At 40.7% G+C, this 18,568-nt stretch overlaps 1 pseudogene; it reads left to right on the forward strand.

The window, feature by feature from the left end:
- The window catches only part of LOC102979720 (TBC1 domain family member 17-like), a 99,231-nt pseudogene that overhangs the window by 74,566 nt on the left and 6,097 nt on the right, over positions 1-18,568 (forward strand).

Consider the following 18,568-nt stretch of genomic DNA (forward strand, 5'->3'; position numbering starts at 1 on the left):
ACTTGAAAATAGGGTTTTTCAGATATAATTGGTTAAGATGAGATTTGGGATTAGGATGGGCCCTATCCTAAGAACTAGAGTCCTCATAAGGATAGAGGCACAGATACACAGAGGGAAGACAGCCAAGAAAAGACAGAGGCAGAGTTATGCTACTACAAGCCAAAGAATGCCAAGGATTGCCAGGAAACATCAGAAGCTAGAAGAGGCAAAAACAAATTCTTCTCTACAGCCTTTGGAGGAAGTATGGCCCTGTTGACATCTTGATTTGAGACTTCTAACCTCCAGCACTATGAGAGAATAAATTTCTGTTGCTTTAAGCCACCCAGTTTTTAGTAATTTGTTTTAGTAGCTCTAGGAATTAATACATTGATCATGTCTTATACTTTTATTTCTTCAAGTTTCAGAGGGGTTTGGGTTTATGGCTGGTGATCAATAATCAATGCTTACTGACTAACAGGAACATACTTTATGATGATTGTGAAAGTCAGGGCAGCTGGTCTGTGTAGCCATAACTGAGTGGCTTTAAGTGGAGACAATGGACCATTCTCAAGATACTTGTGAAGCATAAGAGTCCTGCTAGTGATTTCCCAATGCCATGGATAGATTCAAGTTCAAGAGGAAGAGCTGCTGTTTTTATGGATTTGTTATTGGTGGAGGGGATTAATACATCAAATATATTTTCTATTCAAAAGCATTTTCTCTTACCTACATGCTACTTATTTACTCCTCTCTTAAAAGGGAGCTGTGGGATTATAAGCAGAGGAAAGGTTTTGCTCCAAGCCTTTGATATGCTAATTTGATCATTAACTTCCACGACCATATGTAGTTTTCAAATTTCCTATATTTATTTGATCATGGATTACTTTGGGTTGGAGGGCATATTCAAGGAATAATATTTTGAGTTACACATTTTGGGAAGCTGACCTAATTAATAACCCTTGCCTCTTATATTGAGATTCTTTAGGCCAAAAATAACAAGGAAAATGATTTAGAATGGCTTAAACAATAAAAATTATTATCTCATATAGCAAGAAGTTCTTCATTAGGTGTCTCCAGGGATGGTTAATTCAGCTGATCAGTGGTGTCATCAGTCCCCGTGAACTTTTTTGCAGTGAGAATATCAATTTATTCTCTTAAAACTCAAGGATTTTGAAATGTTTGTCTTTTTTATTTATGAATTGGTTCCTTCCCTATTTTTTTTAAACATCTTTATTAGAGTATAATTGCTTTACAATGGTTGTCTCTCTGCTTTCTTCAGTATGTCTTGTGGTTCCTCTTAGGACTGCAGCAGCTCCAGCCATGACAACCATATATGCCAATCAGAGAGGCAAATCATTCCCAGAAGCCTCCTGTCCAGTTCCCCTCACATCTCATTGGCCAAAATTGTGCCATATTTCCCTGCTTAACCCAACCACTGTCAAGGGGAACTAGGCCACCATGATTGGCTTAAATCACTCACACTCAATTCATTCTCTGAAACTGGGAAGGTAGTCTCCCAGCATGAATGAGTGATACTTCCGGGACACTATGGAGGAGGAAACTCAACAAAACCATGATTCTGTTAGTGGGGCTGTTGGTTGCCCCTCAACAGCCATCTATCCCTTCTTCCATACCAACAGAACCATCATTTTTGGGCAGAAGAGTGATGTGTTCAGCCCCCATTGTCTGAATCATCATTAACAAAGCCATTCCTAGAAATCTCATTCATTTTTGCCAGATGCTATCTTTCCCAGACTCTTGTACTGTGGGTGCCATAGGACATGGTTCTGGCCAATGAGATATGAGTAAAAGTCTTCTGCAGTCTTTTAATATATCCATATATCTATATTTACTTATAAATCTTATTTGTCTAATCTAGCAGTCTGTCTATACAGAGACAGAAAAAGACAGACACAGAGAAAGAATTAGCTTAAACCACTTCTTCTCCCACCTACCACTACTCCCACTCCTCCTTTATGCCTTTGAATATGGCCATGTTCCCAAGAGTTGTGGCAGCCACCTTACGGCCCTGAGGTAACCAGCACAAGAGCCAAATACCAACATACTGAGCATGACTGTGCAGAAGATGGAAAGAACCTATCATCAGTGAGCTACAGAATCCATCCTGGATGTTCATATGCCTAACACTCTTCATAACACCTATTCACATCAGGCTGAACATCCACAGAACACAGAAAGCAAGATGCCAGAACACCCAATCCTAGAGTGAATACACTGTTGCAGCTGAATCCCCTAACCCTGACCCCATAAAAAAAAGGAATAAAGAAGTATTGGTTTGGGGAACAGTGTGTCAAAGACAGACAGAAAAGCACCCACAAAGGCAAGTATCCCCAGCACTTTGGCTCACCCTACACGGTGTGGAGCTGTATCTGGGAGGTGCTCGGAGGTGCCCCTGTGCTCCCAGTGTTTTTGGGAGGGGCCACACAGAGAACTGGGGGGAGAGTGCTTCTCTGCTGTGAAGAAAGCAGTTGGAGCCTCAGGGAGGTAATAGATCAGGAGAAGAGGCAAGTGTGTCCCTTAGTGACTCCCACAATAATCATCTTAACCAGCTTTTATCTGAACAAATCTGTGAGGTGAAGCAAAATGCCCCAACCAGGATCATCGGCACTGGTTCTGTATCACCCACCTACCCTGACTCCCAGGATGGTCCCGGTGGCAAACCACTCTTTGGGGTATGTCTCTTCACTCCCTCCCCATAAGGTCCCTCCAAATCTACTCATTTGTGACCACAGTTTTGTAAAGTACAGGCAAAGCACTAAATTTCAAAAGTATGCTTGGAAAAGGGGAACTGAAAATGCAGTAATGAAATGAGATGAGCTGGCAGAGCAAGCACAGGCTTGGTGCTTTACCAGTAGCAAAGAGAGCTTAGCAAGTGCACAGAATCAGCCCACTCACTTTCCTCAAATTATGACCTTACCTTCATTCTAATCATTTATACAAAAACAGTATACATGTTATGCCTTCATCATGCACTTTTATCATGTGTCATGTAACTTTAAAACACTTTCATTTATTTGTGTATTATATTATTCTAAGAAATATGCATTGATTCATGGCTTCTAAAATTTTAAAATCTGAGTTCAGGTCAAAAGAAGGAGGAAGAAAAGGAAGAATCAGGAATGGAGGAGAAAAAGAAGAAAAATAAATGATTTTCTAACTAGAGGTCTCCTTACAGATTTCCTCATTCTATGCCCTTTCCCATTCAGGCAAGGAATGGAGAAATTAGTTTTGTGCCAGCACAAAAATCCATATTTCTACAATTCCCTTCCAGTGCTGTTCTCAAGCGACTCATCGTTTTAATTTCAACACCAATTTGTCAGACTGAAGGGTGGGAGAATTTTAATCATAAATTATTTGCATGGAAGCACATGAAGAACTTGCCACAAAAATATACATTCCTTGAAATATGTAAAAGTATTGCTTTTCACACTTTCTAGCTCTTTGATTGTAGTGGTATCTGTTAGGCTCATAATAGACCCATGGACTTAAGAAGGCTTCTCAAACATAACCATGCCGTCCCTCAGGGGACAAACAAGACTGACAAATATTCAACCAGAAATACCATCTAGAATCACAGTGTTTCTGATAAAGGAGGTTTCTGTTTCATTTAATCACCGAAGGTCTTGTGGGTCCAGATCAATCCCCCCACATCCTCAAGGAGGGGTGCAGGCAGGGGGAGGCGGGAAGGAATGTCCCAATGATACTGTGAGGCTTCAGGCACTTCCTTCAGCTCTGCCTCCCAGAACTTCCTTTCCAACCTCCTGGTTCTCACTTATTTGCATCCTGCATCCCATGGCTGTGTCACTGATGTCCATATCTATTCAGTTGCTACATATGAAATTTGGACCAAACATCAGATCCTCATCTGGACGGGCTTTTGGAGCTCCCTTGGCTCTGCTTTTGGCAGTGAGCCAATCCCACCTACCCAATGCCCCCTCACTCCCCAGGTCCTGCTAGCCCAGGTCAAGCCCTTTGAACCTACAGGGGGATTAAACATTAGCAAAAATGAGTCAGCTTTGCTTTGAAAGGTAGGCAAGAGAATGAACATAGATTTGGCTTTGGTCAACACGCCTAATTTGGAAAAATCCTATGTCTTACCTGGATATAGCACTGCCCTAGGACTTAGAAAACCTCTAAATAGCTGGATGACCCTTATCAAGGTAGCTCAATTTTCTCAAGTGTGTGATCAAAAGATCTGGACCACTCAATCCCCGAAGTCCCCTCCAGATCTAAGATTCCATGGTTGGATGAAGTAAGTGGATCAGAAAGCACAGGTATATAAACTTTCTAATAATCAACATTCCTTAAACAACACAAGATGATGGGGGAGCTCAGGAGGAGGCACCAAGCAAACAAAAATCAGGATAGCTAAGTTTTCTTCGTTATACCATCCCTGTCTGAGAGAAAGCAACCAAGATTGGTTTTTGGCAGGCTGATTAGCAACCTAGGGGAAAATCAAAGTACTTACTTACAGGATTCCTAACCTCAGCCATTTCCCCAGCTCAGTGAATGTTAAATCATGATGAGGAAGGTAGATTTGAGTATTGTAATCTGATTCTTTTAAAGTTCCAGAGGCTTTGGTTCAGAAAGAGCACATTACCAATTTACATCCTATTTGGAACGTATAAATATTGTTTTAAAAGGCCCAAACTTAAAGCATCTATAATAAAATAACAATCCCCTGGGCTATATTCAAGTGCAGCACAGAATATATATTTTGTCTTAATTTAATCACATTCTGAATAGGAAAAGAAGTACAACAAACATACAAATGTTCAGATTTACCCTACTAGAGTAAGAAGGATATCCAGAAAGTAAGGCTTGTCCTTGACAAATTCTGTCTTCCATTTCCCTGACTGATACATCAGATTTCTGCAGCTCTCCAACCGGTTTTCATTTCCCAGAAGTCTTATTCCTAGCTGACTGTCAACTATTCCTTCTATAGATAATGGCTTTTAGCTGATACTGGTTTAAGGTGTTTCTTTCCCCAGGTGTATTTGCATATATAAGTGAAAGCTTCAAATCATCAGCCTTAGGTTTAAGAAGCTAATTATGATACGGGTGAGGGGAAGGCGGGGAGTAGGGTAGAAAATAGGAAAGTGTTTTGGTGGAAAATTCTCAATTTGTCATCTCCCCTTGTCAAAGTCCGAGAGAGAGAGAGTTACAAACAGACATCAAGGTACTTAAACCAGAAACTGTCACCTGCTGGACTTTTAGATTTCTTTTAGTTACAAGTGACAAAAGCACAAATCATCTTGAGGAAATCTGGGACTTTGCTGGCTCATGATAGGAAAGAAAAGGACAATAAGACATAGGAAGAGCAGGGATGCTACTGAACCTCTGAAACTATTGGAATTAGGTACTCAGATGCACAGTGGGCTTTTACTCTGTTTCCCATTCCTGCCTCTCTGCCTGTGCACTTCTTCCTCTTCCCCTGCAGAATGATTTTTTTTCAAATGAGAGGGTACATAACCTTTGACAGTTGCTAAGTTTTACATCTTACAGACTTACCCCTAGAAAGAGGCTGCCCTCAAGCTCTCTCTGGCCCCCAGTCCACCCAAGGAAAGTACTCATGAGCTCAGCTTAAATCAGCCCTGGGACCAGTCAACTGGGGCCAGAGGGAGGGCTGCTGCAATTGGTTCAGTTCCCAGGGTGGACCCAGCAGGTAGCGCCTGGGACTGGAGACATGAAAGGATACTCAGGTGTTTATTCCTGTGTTAACTATGAAGATGAGGAAAAGGGAAAGAGCCACTTCTATAGCAAAGGGATCCTGGCAGACAGTCCCAGGTGCCAGATGTCCTCTACAACTGGCACAGCACAGTGCTGCTTAAAGACCCAGTGTCTCACATAGGCAAAAAATCCTCACTATGGAACACCACGTGGTTTCAAGTCACTGGGAACTCTAAAGAACATAGCCTACTTGGGTTAAACGTGTAATATAGAGACAGCAACGAGACAATATCATGGGGACACCCGAATAGGAGAAAAGGATTTGGTAGATACTATATGTCATACCGGTATCCACTGGTCCACACCTACCAGACAGTCTCTGGGATTTCCAGAAATAGTTGATGGTGGGACAGAGGGAGCTCTGCTGGAGGCTGGAGTTTCTGCAATAGTAATTAGGTGCTAGAGCTAGCAAAATAAGAATTAATGCTACTAGTGTAGGGCACAGGATTAAGAGCTGGGGCTCTGGAGCTAGGCAGGCTGGGTTCAAATTCTTGCTGCACCACTTCATAGCTGTGGGATCTTGGGCAAAGGGCTAGTGCCTCTGTGCCTCAGGTTTTTCATTTGAAAAATAAGAATAATAACAGTACTTATCTCACAAGGTTATTTTGAGGATTAAAATATGTAATACCACTTTAAAAATTTTATTTCTTAGGTAGATACAGACAGAGACCTCTGAAAACTACAATATCTCCAGATCCAAAGGCATGAATTTAGGTAAAATTTAAAATATAAATAGGATATTTCATGGCAGAGAGTTATGCCTAATACCTCAGTCTATCCAGCATATAGACACCTACCTACTCTGATTTTGAGTTCACTGTGCCAGGCAGGAAGGAATTATTTCTAACTCTTACTCTCCTCCTACCATATCTCTAAAGGTCTGATCTCAAGTAGCTTTTTGATGACTTAGGAATTCTTGGGCCCAGGCCTTGAAGATCTCCCAGTTTGGGCCCCATTCCCACTGATTCTGGTCTCTAAAACCTGGAACTTCAGAGTCGCTAAGAATTACTGGGGAAATATGGGGAAGGAGGGGGAGATAAGTCCTAAGAGGACTGAGGAGTATCTCACAATGACCCGCTGAAGGAGATAAGAAATAAAAAAGAAGAGTACATTTGTGCAGCCCGGCACCGTGGTCCAGGCTGTCCTGGAGACAAATGATAACACCCAGCTGTCTTCCAGGACAAGGTCAAGGCAAACAATTCATCTTTGGCTACCTACCATGGTTCTGAAATAACAGGGAGTTAGAAGACAACCAGGTTTTAATCCAGAGCACTTATAATCAAAGAGTGGCAATGTCCAGGTCAGCTGCACTACTCCATCCTGAAGTCAGGGAAATGTCAGCTCAGATACAAAATGGAAAAGTGGACTCTTTTGAACTGTTGACTGAAGATAACCATTGGTTGTGAGTGCAGTGAGTGTTTTTCTTCCTCTCTCTCTTAAAAGGAAGTTGCTAAACTTGTTACTGGAAAGAGTCAGATTCCTTAGATTGTTCCATATGCCCAAATCTGACAGTTACACTGGCACACTTTGATTCCCCATTTCAAAAATGTGTGTGGAGACGCAACTGAGCGGCTTCCATGTCACATCCTGTTCTCTCAATCCAGCTTTTGACATTTGCAGAGGACTCTTCCAAGGGAGTAAACTAAGCACAGATAGAACTCAGTCTTTTCCCTTTCAGCCATCTCTTCCTTTAACATATTCTTCATCAAAGATGCACTAGAAAACACTGTCTAGTGCGTAGTGAAGGTGTAATTTTTCAGTTTCTCACTGAGACGCAGGTTGGCAAATAGGTTAATTTTAACTTCACAGATTGCAAGGTGTGTGAATAGAACAGCTATATCAAGAACAAAATAGAGCTGAGAAGAAAGAGCTGCTCTGAACCAGTAGGCTGTTTCCTCCCTAAGGTCACAGAGGGCACAGGGGCTATTGCATTGACTGCTGAAACAGCACTGAGTTAAAGAACTTCAAAAGTATCTGCCCCTTTGGTTCTTATCAGGAAAAGAGACGTGTGTGGAACATGAAAGAAAGAGATACCCAAATTTTTCATGGATAATAATTATAGCTAACATTGATTAGGTGCTTGTTGCATGCCATGCACCAGACCAGGAATATAACACACATGATCTCATTTAATTCTTACCACAACTCTATGAGAAAGGGACAATTTCAGTCTCCTTTTGTAGATGCGAAAGCCAGGGCTCAGAGAAGTTAAAATATTGCTTGAAATCACATAACTGATAAATGGTGGCAGTGAGATTTGCACCAAGGTCTGTCTGGCTTCAGAACCCATATCCCATTTCTCTATCCTGGCTTGTGCCATAAACCCAAATATAAGAAAAAATTGTTTGCTGTCAGCCTTCAGTTGCTTGAGGCCTCCTGCACAGTTTAGGGATTACCCTCTCACCTCTTTCTTCCTGGTGCCCATTTGTTAGATCCTCCTTCAGAAGAGTGAGTAAATAGGGGCTACGGGCCAGGGAAAGACGAAAAAGCAAGCAATTGATTTGACGCACCTGTTACAAAACCCATGGAGGAAGTAATTAAAACCAGTGGGTAGAGAGATTTAGGGATTATCTGCATGTTTCAGTTATCAAAAGTGTTCACTGTTTTTCATAAACCTACATAATCAAGTTGGCTCCAGAGCAGTTTTGTTTGCTTTGCCCTTTTACCCACCTAATTAGCCTAGACAAAGACTTCATCTCTGATTTTAGATGAACAAAGTCATTCTGTATGAAACATAACTGGTTCTGCAAGTCCTACAACAGCAAGGGCCCACCCTTAGATTAAATACAATTTAAGGCCAGTAATGAGTAAGGTCAATAAGTCATTTTAAGGCCTCTTACTACTACTGCCTACCTAATTAGGGTATGTTTATTCATTTTCAAATGCCAGAAAAGTCCAAAGGAGATTTTGCTCATCTTAATAAAGCATGGATCTTAAAGGGTGTCGCTTCAATACAACCGACTTAGATTCACAGTTTTGTCATTCCCTGGGTATAGACCCTTGGCTTAGTGATAGAAAACACACACACACATACACATACACACACATACACACACACACATACACACAAATACACACTCAAATAAATATTTGCAATGATAATATATTGACTCAAGTAAAGCTTTGTTAAACACTGTTTAAAAAAAACTGAATATTAGCCTGAGGATATTAAATGACTGTCTTGGGGGCTAAAGGCAGAATGCTATTCCTGTTTGATTTAGGGGCAAAGCAGAAAGCTAGGGCAGCATGAAGTGCTCAAGTTTTGTAAGCTTGTATATTAAAATAAATATTTCTTCTTGGATGAAGTCACAGTTATCTGAATGCTTTGGAAAAGAGAGCTCCCTTTTAAATCTTTCTGACAAAATTCATCCCTTGAATGATATATATCTATTCCCACAGGTCACAATAGCCATTGATTGATAAATGGACACTGTGGCAGAAACTGCCAGCTGCTCACTAAAATCCATGTTTTCCACTTCTTCCTGGGAGCACAGGTGGCCTGTGCTTCCCACTCTTCTCTGCAGTTAGAGGTGACCATTTAGCCAGTGGAGTATGGGCAGAAGTGATGGGTGCCACCTCCAGGCCCATAAGAGCCTTCCATGCTTGCGCCTCTCTCTCCTTTTCCCTACCAGCTGTGCACTTGGAAGCCACATGTTAAAGATGGCACAGCTTCCTTATGCCTGGACCCTTAAATGACTTCATGAAAGAGGGCCACCCTTCTGCCCTGTTCACTTGCCCGTATCACCATGTGAGCAAGAAATAAATTTCATTATGTTTTAGCCATAATATATTTTGGGGTCTATTCTTATGGCAGTTAGCCTGCCCTAATTAATAGACACATTTTTCAGGCAAAAATCAGCTCCAAATCTATTATAATCATTTCAGTTTTGACTGACCTCCTAGGTATGACTCAGTAGAGGCATTAACCCCCTATATAGCTAAGTCCCTATTGTTATTTACTTAGCACAGCTACATGGAGTAGCTTGACTGCACATCAACATCTGTAAATCAGAACATCTGCCCTTGAGACTTTTCACTTAAGACTCATTTTGAAACAACTGTTGGTTTTCCTATATCCAGGGAGCCTTGATACATGCAAAGTACCTTTTCTAATTCACAGGCCAAGAGTTTCTAATGATGCCTCCATCTTAGTCTATCTAGAGAATGAATACCTATCTCTTTGAAGTAGCCCCCAGGAAACTCACAATTTCATATAGTAATTGTCTGAGTAAGATTATTTAACTTTCTTTAAACAAATTGTGCATCAATTCCCATCTCAATTGAAGGCATAAAAAGAATTTTTAGTTTTTTTGAACAATGTGAAGACCAGCTAGAAAACAATGTGCATAAAACTAGTCTAAGGTAAATGCTGTTTTCTTCAATATTCCATGCAATTACTCTGAAATATTTCTTTAAAGTGGTTTCAAAAAACATTTAAAGATGATTTTTAAAAATCTGCCTAAATAGCATGTATAAATTATCTTTTGAAGTATGCAAATTATTTGTTCACATACAAGAACACCAACCGCCCCCCTTCCCCATCCTCCCCTCCCCATTATTGAAGAACAAATATTTTGAGGAAATTATTTGATTCCCTAGTTTCTGTCTTCACAGATTGCTGAAACAGGAAATCAGAATAGGGTTCAGAGCAGAGACCAGCCCTAGAAATTGGGGAGGGAGATTAGGAGGAAGACAGAAGAGAAAATATGAGGGGAAAGAAAGAAGAGCTAATACAGCAGAAACTAACACAACATTGTAAAGCAATTATACTCCAATAAAGATGTTGAAAGAAAGAAAGGAAGGAAGGAAGGAAGCAGGGAAGGAAGGAGGGAAGGAAAGAGGGCTAAGCTTAAAAACAAGAGAAAGAAAGTGTCATGCTCAGACAAACAGGCAACATGGAGCTGGGAAAGGGAGCTGAGGGTGTTGAATAGTTACTTACGCAGTGACTGAAGGGGAGGATGAGTCAGGGACACCACTTCATAGGCTGCTTGAAGCAGTTCAGTTTTGTGACCAGTATGTTATGGTTTCATTGATCCGTGAATTATAAATTCAGAGTATATTAACTTTTAGTGCTCAAATCATAACAGTACTTTCTACAAATGAAGTTCTCAGCCTCCTTGCCCAACACCTGCAAGTTGCTACCCCACGTTATTTGTGGAGCCTCCAAAGAAGTGAGTCCTTTGTGCTTAAAAAACAACTGTCCACTAGTCACCAGTTGGTGTCTTCTAACCAGTCTTTTCCATGGTTGATGTCCACTCCTTGACTTGAAGGAGCCTCTTGGTTGCCACTGATAATACATCCCTTATGAGATCACCAGCCAGCTCAGGGGTGAGAAGTTGAGGGCGCTTATGGCTACAGTAAAATGAAAAAGTCAAATGAATGACCTGGGGCTGGACATCCACCTGCCTTCTTACCCAAATTCAGCTTATGTTAATCACTGGCCAAATTAAGTAGCTCTTTGGTGTATGTCCTCTCCATACTTAGTTCATCTTCTGTTTCCTCTAATCTTGATTTCTTTGTAAACATGTCTTGAAGGCAAAAGGAATCTGATCTCAAAATGGATTCCTGTTTTGGTTTTTGAGGTCTGCCAGTAATTTGTACCATCTAAGGACATCAGAAGCAGCTATTTTGACCATAACCAGATGGCTGCAGCTTCCCAAATTATCTGTATCTTCACTGTAACATTTTTTCCCATTTGTTTTATGAAACTTTTTGTGAATCTATTGGTATCTTTTATTTCAGCAATGAAAATTCCCCCAAGGAACATCTTTTCAGTCTCCCTCTAAGCTTTTTCCTAGTAGTTGTAAATTGTGAGGTTAAATATGAATTAAATAATCTGTTCAACTTTATAATGCTGCAAAGAAACATCAGCAACTTCCCAGTAGGCCATGCTAATTTATACAGAAAAGCTAGGTTGGATCCAAATCTCAATGTTTCAATAACTATGCCCTGGCTCCTCAAAAAACCAGCCTCAACTCAAAAAATTAAAAAAAAAAAAAGAAGAAGAAAGAAAGAAAATTTTATAAACAATAATATGTACTGTGTGTGCATAAAGTTTTATACATATATATTTCATTTATATACATTATATATGTATATAAAACTTTATGGAGCTACAGTTACACAAAAGTCTAAATTTCAGCTAAAATTGGGAAGAAGATGAAAAGAAGACCCTAAACTCTGGTAAGTGGACTTTATTTGGAGTCATTAATAAAAATTGATTTGATTAGGAAAGGATTTCAATGGAAGAAACAGAAAAGCTGTAATTACAGTCATTGGACTGAAACTCGCTATGAGATTATGCAGTCTCTCTCCTCTCTTGCTGAGACATGCTCCTCTTTAGAAAGACAGCAAGTTTATTCCCCATCTCTTCCTTGCACAGGGCAAGGGTGATTGAGAAGTCTACACGTGACCAGCAGAACTATCTTTTGTACCCATTCCAGTACTTCAGCTGGATCTTTGTGCAGGCTGGGGTTACTCTGGCAACACAGTGATAAATAATACCTCTTTCAGTGTAGCCTGCCCTGGCAAAGGCTTCAGTGGCAGTTAAGGAGGAAACCAGATAAAAAAAGGAAGCTGGAGGATGTCACTGTAGAAGCAGTGAGGGTTGGAGTATTAGTCTGCATTTTTCCACACCTGATTTACATTTCTTATGCTAGTCCTTAAGTATATGGGAAAAGATCACCAACTTGGGTTAAGAGACTGATCTGAGGAGTGGCTCAAGGTCATTCTTTAAACCTCTCTGGGCCCTTGTTTGTTCCAACTGCAAATTAAGAACAATTCCCTATTATATTTCCAGGGCAACTCTGAGAATTTGAGATGCTAACACACTGGCCATTAAACATTTGCATCTTGCATTGTCAGGATAGGCTAAAGTGTGCTGAGGTTAAAAAAAAAATCTAAACTAAAATTTTTGTGCTTTAACATGACACAAGTTGATTATCTCATACACAGTCCAGGGCCAACCTGGGCCACTCTCCAGGGCAGCTGTTCTCCAAGCAGCAGGATAGCAATCCCTGATACTTAGATCCTAGGGCTCCACCATCCCCACACATGTCCTCCTCCATGACAACCGTGGCAGGAGAAGAGACTAGGAACTCACAATCTGTCAGCCGGAACTTGTCACGTGACTTCTCCCAAGTGTGGGGGCAAGTTTTCCCGCTTCCTCAGGTGAGTTCAGTGAGAACTAAAAGTCTCGTCTACAGAGTTCTGTAAGAAAGTACATGTGATACATATAAAACGATATAAAATATCTAAGAAACCATAGATAACAGTACAGGAAGTTTTAAATATGCTCACAACTACCTGAGAGACAGAATCTTTGTGCCCAAGACTCAGCTTCATGCCAGGAAAGCTGAAAAGAATCATAACAGTTCCTTCTCTCAGAGAGCTTTCCTTCTTATTGGAAAGACAAGATATCCTTCAAAGAAACAAGGCAGCTGGAAATAGTGAAAAGAGCTCTGTGTTAGGAGCCAGACTACTTGGATTCTACTGCCAGCTCTGTCGCTTACTAACTGCATCATCTTGGGCAAGTACCTTGGTCATTCTCAGGTTTTCATCTAAAAACTACATAAGAGCATCTACTTCATCTGCCTTACAGGGCTGTGGTGAGGACCAGATGACATGACTGGCATGCCTGAGAACTGGGAATGACAAAGTGTTCTCCACATATAAGCTGTATCTGGAGAACAATACAAAATACTATAATAATAGCACTTGAACAATTTATTGATCACCTACTCTTTTATAGACTTTATACTTTACATAGGATTTCTCTTCTTGGAGTTTGGCTGTGGATTTAAACAGGAAGAGAGAAGGAAGAGAAACTCAGTTACTCAATTCCATGTGTGGCGAGTGGCTTGAAACAGATGGAGGGGCTGGATTTGTAAGAGTAAGGCCTACTGTTAAAGACAAAAAGAGATGAAAAGTTTCTGGAGAAGTGTGGTTGCACAACAATGTGAATATATTTAACATTACTGAATTGTACACTTAAAAATGCTTAAGATGGGGCTTCCCTGGTGGCGCAGTGGTTGAGAGTCCGCCTGCCGATGCAGGGGACACGGGTTCGTGCCCCGGTCCAGGAAGATCTCACATGCCGCTGAGCGGCTGGGCCCGTGAGCTATGGCCGCTGGGCCTGCGCGTCCGGAGCCTGTGCTCTGCAACGGGAGAGGCCACAACAGTGAGAGGCCCGCGTACTGCAAAAAAAAAAAAAAAAAAAAGCTTAAGATGGTAAATCTTATGTTGTGTATTTTACCACAATTAAAAATTTTTAAACAAAAGCAAAACAAAACTTTTCAAAAAGAAGGTAGATCTGAATAGTACAAATGGTTTCTGAGAAACCAGAGTGGTTGTAGGGAAGGGCCCATTGATGGAGAAATTTTAAACGCAGGTTGACAAGAGTGGCCTAGATCCAGGTGTAAATAGGAAGTTGTAATAGGTTCTTGAATAGGAAAATGGCATGACAGAAATGCTGTTTAACAAGTTTAATTGGACACAATATTCAGGATGAATATTTATATCTGGAGAGAGCCTGGAAGAATAGACCATATACAATTATTTCTTGAATCTAGAGAAACGTGACTAGAGCCTCAGCCAGGGAATGGAGAGGAAGAAAATGTGGCTGTGAAGACAAAAACCAATATATTGTGCCACTGATTGGATAAGGAGGATAATGGAAAGAGGAGAGTCCAAGATACCCCCAAGATTGAATCTGGAAGGTGGCAAAAATGACTTTGCACCTTTCATCTGCTATCACATAAGGAGGGTCATCTTAAATATTCTGACACAAAAGGAAAATTATATGATTACTTAATAATAAAAAGGAGAGCTAAAGACAAATTGTTCATTTTAATCTATTTGAAGTGGCCACACGAGCTCTTCATTAGAAAAGCGGGATTAAACTAAGGTTTAAACTAGGGCCATCCCCCTTGATCGCCATCTCCCCATTACCTCTGAACAAGTCCACAGTCCTGAGCATAACATGCAAGGCCTTGGTTAGTCTGGCCACACCGCACTTTCTTGAACCTTTAACTCATTACATCCTCTCATATGACCTCATGCTTCCTGCACCAAACTGCCTAAGGCTTCCACAAGCAGGCCATGCAATTTCTCACCTCATGCCTTTGCTTCTTCAGTTCCCTCTGAATGGAATGCTCTTTCCTTTTTTGTGAAGGAACTTGCCATGCCTTGCCCTGTGCCTCAATATGACTTTGTTCTTCTAGAGTATTTGATTCATTTGATTTGGGATTATGACTAACTGAATACATGTTCTTCTATCTCTAGGGTAACCAGTTCATCTGGATTTGTCCAGCACCATCACCATTTTAAAACGGAAAGAACCGTGTCCCAGGAAACCCATCAGCATTGGGCAAACTGTGATGGATGGTCACCTTACATCTTTATTGTATCACAAGCCAAAGGACAGAGAGAGCAGCCTAGGTATTTCTATAAGCACTTTATTTGTATTGTCTCAATTTCTATAAGCACTAGGTATTTCTTTTCTTTTTTTTTTTTTTGCGTTACGCGGGCCTCTCACTGCTGTGGCCTCTCCCGTTGCGGAGCACAGGCTCCGGACGCACAGGCCCAGCGGCCATGGCTCACGGGCCCAGCCGCTCCACGGCACGTGGGATCTTCCCGGACCAGGGCACGAACCCGTGTCCCCTGCATCGGCAGGCAGACTCTCAACCACTGCGCCACCAGGGAAGCCCAGCACTAGGTATTTCTATAAGCACTTATTTGTATTGTCTCAATCATCAAAGCCACCAAGAAGAAAGGTGTCATTATTCCATTTTATAGATGAGGAGACAGAGGCTCAGAGGAGGTAAGTAATATGTTTGGGAAATGCAGAGCTGGGATTGGAACCCAAGATATCTGATTTTGAAGCCCATTCAGTGAAGAGCCAGACATAAAGGAGTTGGAGCAGGAGACTGACAAGTGTTTCCCCAAACCCTGCTTTTCTTAATAAAGGACTATTTATTCTGTATTCCAAATGTGACAATGACTAGCTCAATCAATGTTAATTGAACTGAGGTTAACTGATTGGTAGACACCTAATGGGAAGAAGAAGAGAAATGGATAAAGAATAAGGGAGTCAAGATAGAGAAATAGTAACTAATTTTCCACAATACAAAGGAAAAAGAAGGATAGCAATGGTGCTTCTAGTTAGAGTTTAAGATAAAATTATATCTAGTCTGAATGCTCTCCCAAGTCTCACCTCCTTTCAATCGGATGGAAACCAAGTCCTTTTTTCAACATTTTCTCAGAACATTTCCAATATTACTTCTCATTATTCTTATATTATTCCATTTGCATTTTAAGCATACAGTGTAAAGACTGGAAAACAATGAAACATGCAAATAAGGAAGCTGAAAGTGTTCTTTGAAAAGTTAAGTGATGAAAAGTAATGGCATTCAGGTTCTTTATTTTTATTTATTTATTTATTTTTTAAACATCTTTATTGGCGTATAACTGTTTTACATTGGTGTGTGAGTTTCTGCTTTACAACAAAGTGAATCAGTTATACATATACATATGTTCCCATATCTCTTCCCTCTTGCGTCACCCTCCCTCCCACCCCTCTAGGTGGTCACAAAGCACAGAGGTGATCTCCCTGTGCTATGCGGCAGCTTCCCACTAGCTATCTAATTTACATTTGGTAGTGTATATATGTCCATGCCACTCTCTCACTTCGTCACAGCTTACCCTTCCCCCTCCCCATATCCTCAAGTCCATGCTCTAGTAGGTCTGTGTTTTATTCCCGCAGGTTCTTTGAATGCAATACATTATCTCTTAAATCGACTTTTCTGTTCCTTTTCTACCTTCCCCCTGCTTTTGTTACTCTCTGTGTTGAAAAAAAAATGAAATTCTACAATAGTATTTTTGCAGGGTAAAGTAATTTTTAGAGTTTGAATTATTTGTTTTTAATCTTAACCTAGCAGAAAAATTCTATAACAATTCTCCATCATTACTATTTGAGATAGGTTATCAAATTAATCCAGATGCATTTAGTACTGAATATTCTTAAAGTCTGGGCTATCCTGAAGGTCAAGGCTTTTGCCCTTCTTAGGCCAGGATTAATGACCTGAACTCCACTAATGGGTGTTTTTAGCCAATTGGATCATCACATGGCCATTCAGGGCATCATTGTGAGGAGCTACATTTTATAATTTCTGTTTACATAAAGTAAGCTTTTAAATTGTTCTCTCTCATAATCTGCAAGCTCTTAGAATGGGAAAAAAATAAATCATTTCTACATCATTAACCTGCTTTTTTAAAGTGCCCAAAATAGCCCTCCACGTGGATCAATTGAGAATAAATGTATCTTCATGATGACAGCAGGGACAGTGGTAGCAGAAACCTTCTTCAATGATGCTAGAACAGTCAGTAAAGCATTGTGTATCTATTTTTAAAAAATCCCAGATGATCTTTGCACTTACAGAAGGCCTATGTGAGCCCAGCCCCAATCCCCTCATTGTAAGTGCTGGGCTCCTTCCCTTCACTCTCACAGCTGAGCCCTGACCAGAGTCTTTCTAGATTTTGGTTCTGTTCTCCTCTGCCCCTTGGTAGAGAATCTTAGAGAGAGTCAGCCCTCAGGCAATGTGGCATCAATGTAAGAAAATTATGTATCTCAGTTAGGACATTTGGTAAGATGAGTCTTGAGGGAAGCAGGAGGTAAATGAAACTTATCTTTAGCTTGACCTTTAGGGTTTTATAACCTCCTCATTGGGTAGTTTTCCCCCTCCACGGGCCTTCTTTTTTAGTGCCGGTGAAGGGCTCCTCCTACGCCTCCTACCTTCATAAACTACTCTCCCCAGGTTTTTACCAGTTCTCCTCCCAGGAGTATCTGCATTTTAAATACAAAAAGTCTCCCCTTAAAAAAAAGAAGCAATTTAATCATTTTTAATTATAAAAAGATACATACTTACTTCATAAAATGTAGGGAATTATAAAGAAGAAAATAAAAATCACCCATCATCCCACCATCTCTGGATAGGATATATCCTTCTGGATTACTTTGCAAGCTTACGTGCCTTTACAAGTGCTTGAGACCATGCATATATAATACCATATAATAACCTGCTTTTTTCCCCTGTACTATCTCATTAATAAGGGCCCTCAAAGGTTTTTTTTTAAGTGCCTTAATAAATGCTGGCATAATCTGATTCTAACATTTTGTCTTTTCTGGTAGGAAAAGACCTGCTGCTCAATCTCTCCCTCTCTCTCTTCCTCTCTCTCTCTCTCTCTCTCTCTCTGCACCTTACCACCAACACAACATTTGGTCAAAATGATACAGAGAACACTCTTTATTCACAAAATAAATCACAATTCACTCTTCAAATAGGATTAAGAACAACCCACCAAATGTGGCAGGTCTATCTGCCCCCTATACTGTGCTCTCCAAGGACAGATGCCAGGCCCTGGTCTTCCTCTTTGTGCTCCTCAGTGCTCAGAACTTGGACATTTTTGCATTGAGTGGGCTCTTTCAAGCCAAAAATCCACGTGTTTCAACTTTGGCAAACTGTTTTCTCTTACTGCTTTGAGTATTTCCTCCCCTTCATTTTCTGTCCTTTTTTTTTCAGACGATGTTGGACCTCCTGGTTTGATCTCTTATCTCATTGCATTTTGTATTTCTATTTCTTCTTATTATGGTTTTATATTCCAGGAGATTTCCCTTACTTCATTTTCCAGCTCTTGCACCAAATTTCTTTTGTATAGGTAATAATATTTTTATTCTTTAAGAGTGCTTACTTTTCTTTTTTTTTTTTTTTTTTTTGCGGCATGCCGGCCTCTCTCTGTTGCGGCCTCTCCCGTTGCGGGGCACAGGCTCCGGACGCGCAGG

This window comes from Physeter macrocephalus, chromosome 2 (assembly GCF_002837175.3).
Source record: "Physeter macrocephalus isolate SW-GA chromosome 2, ASM283717v5, whole genome shotgun sequence".
NCBI lineage: Eukaryota > Metazoa > Chordata > Mammalia > Artiodactyla > Physeteridae > Physeter > Physeter macrocephalus.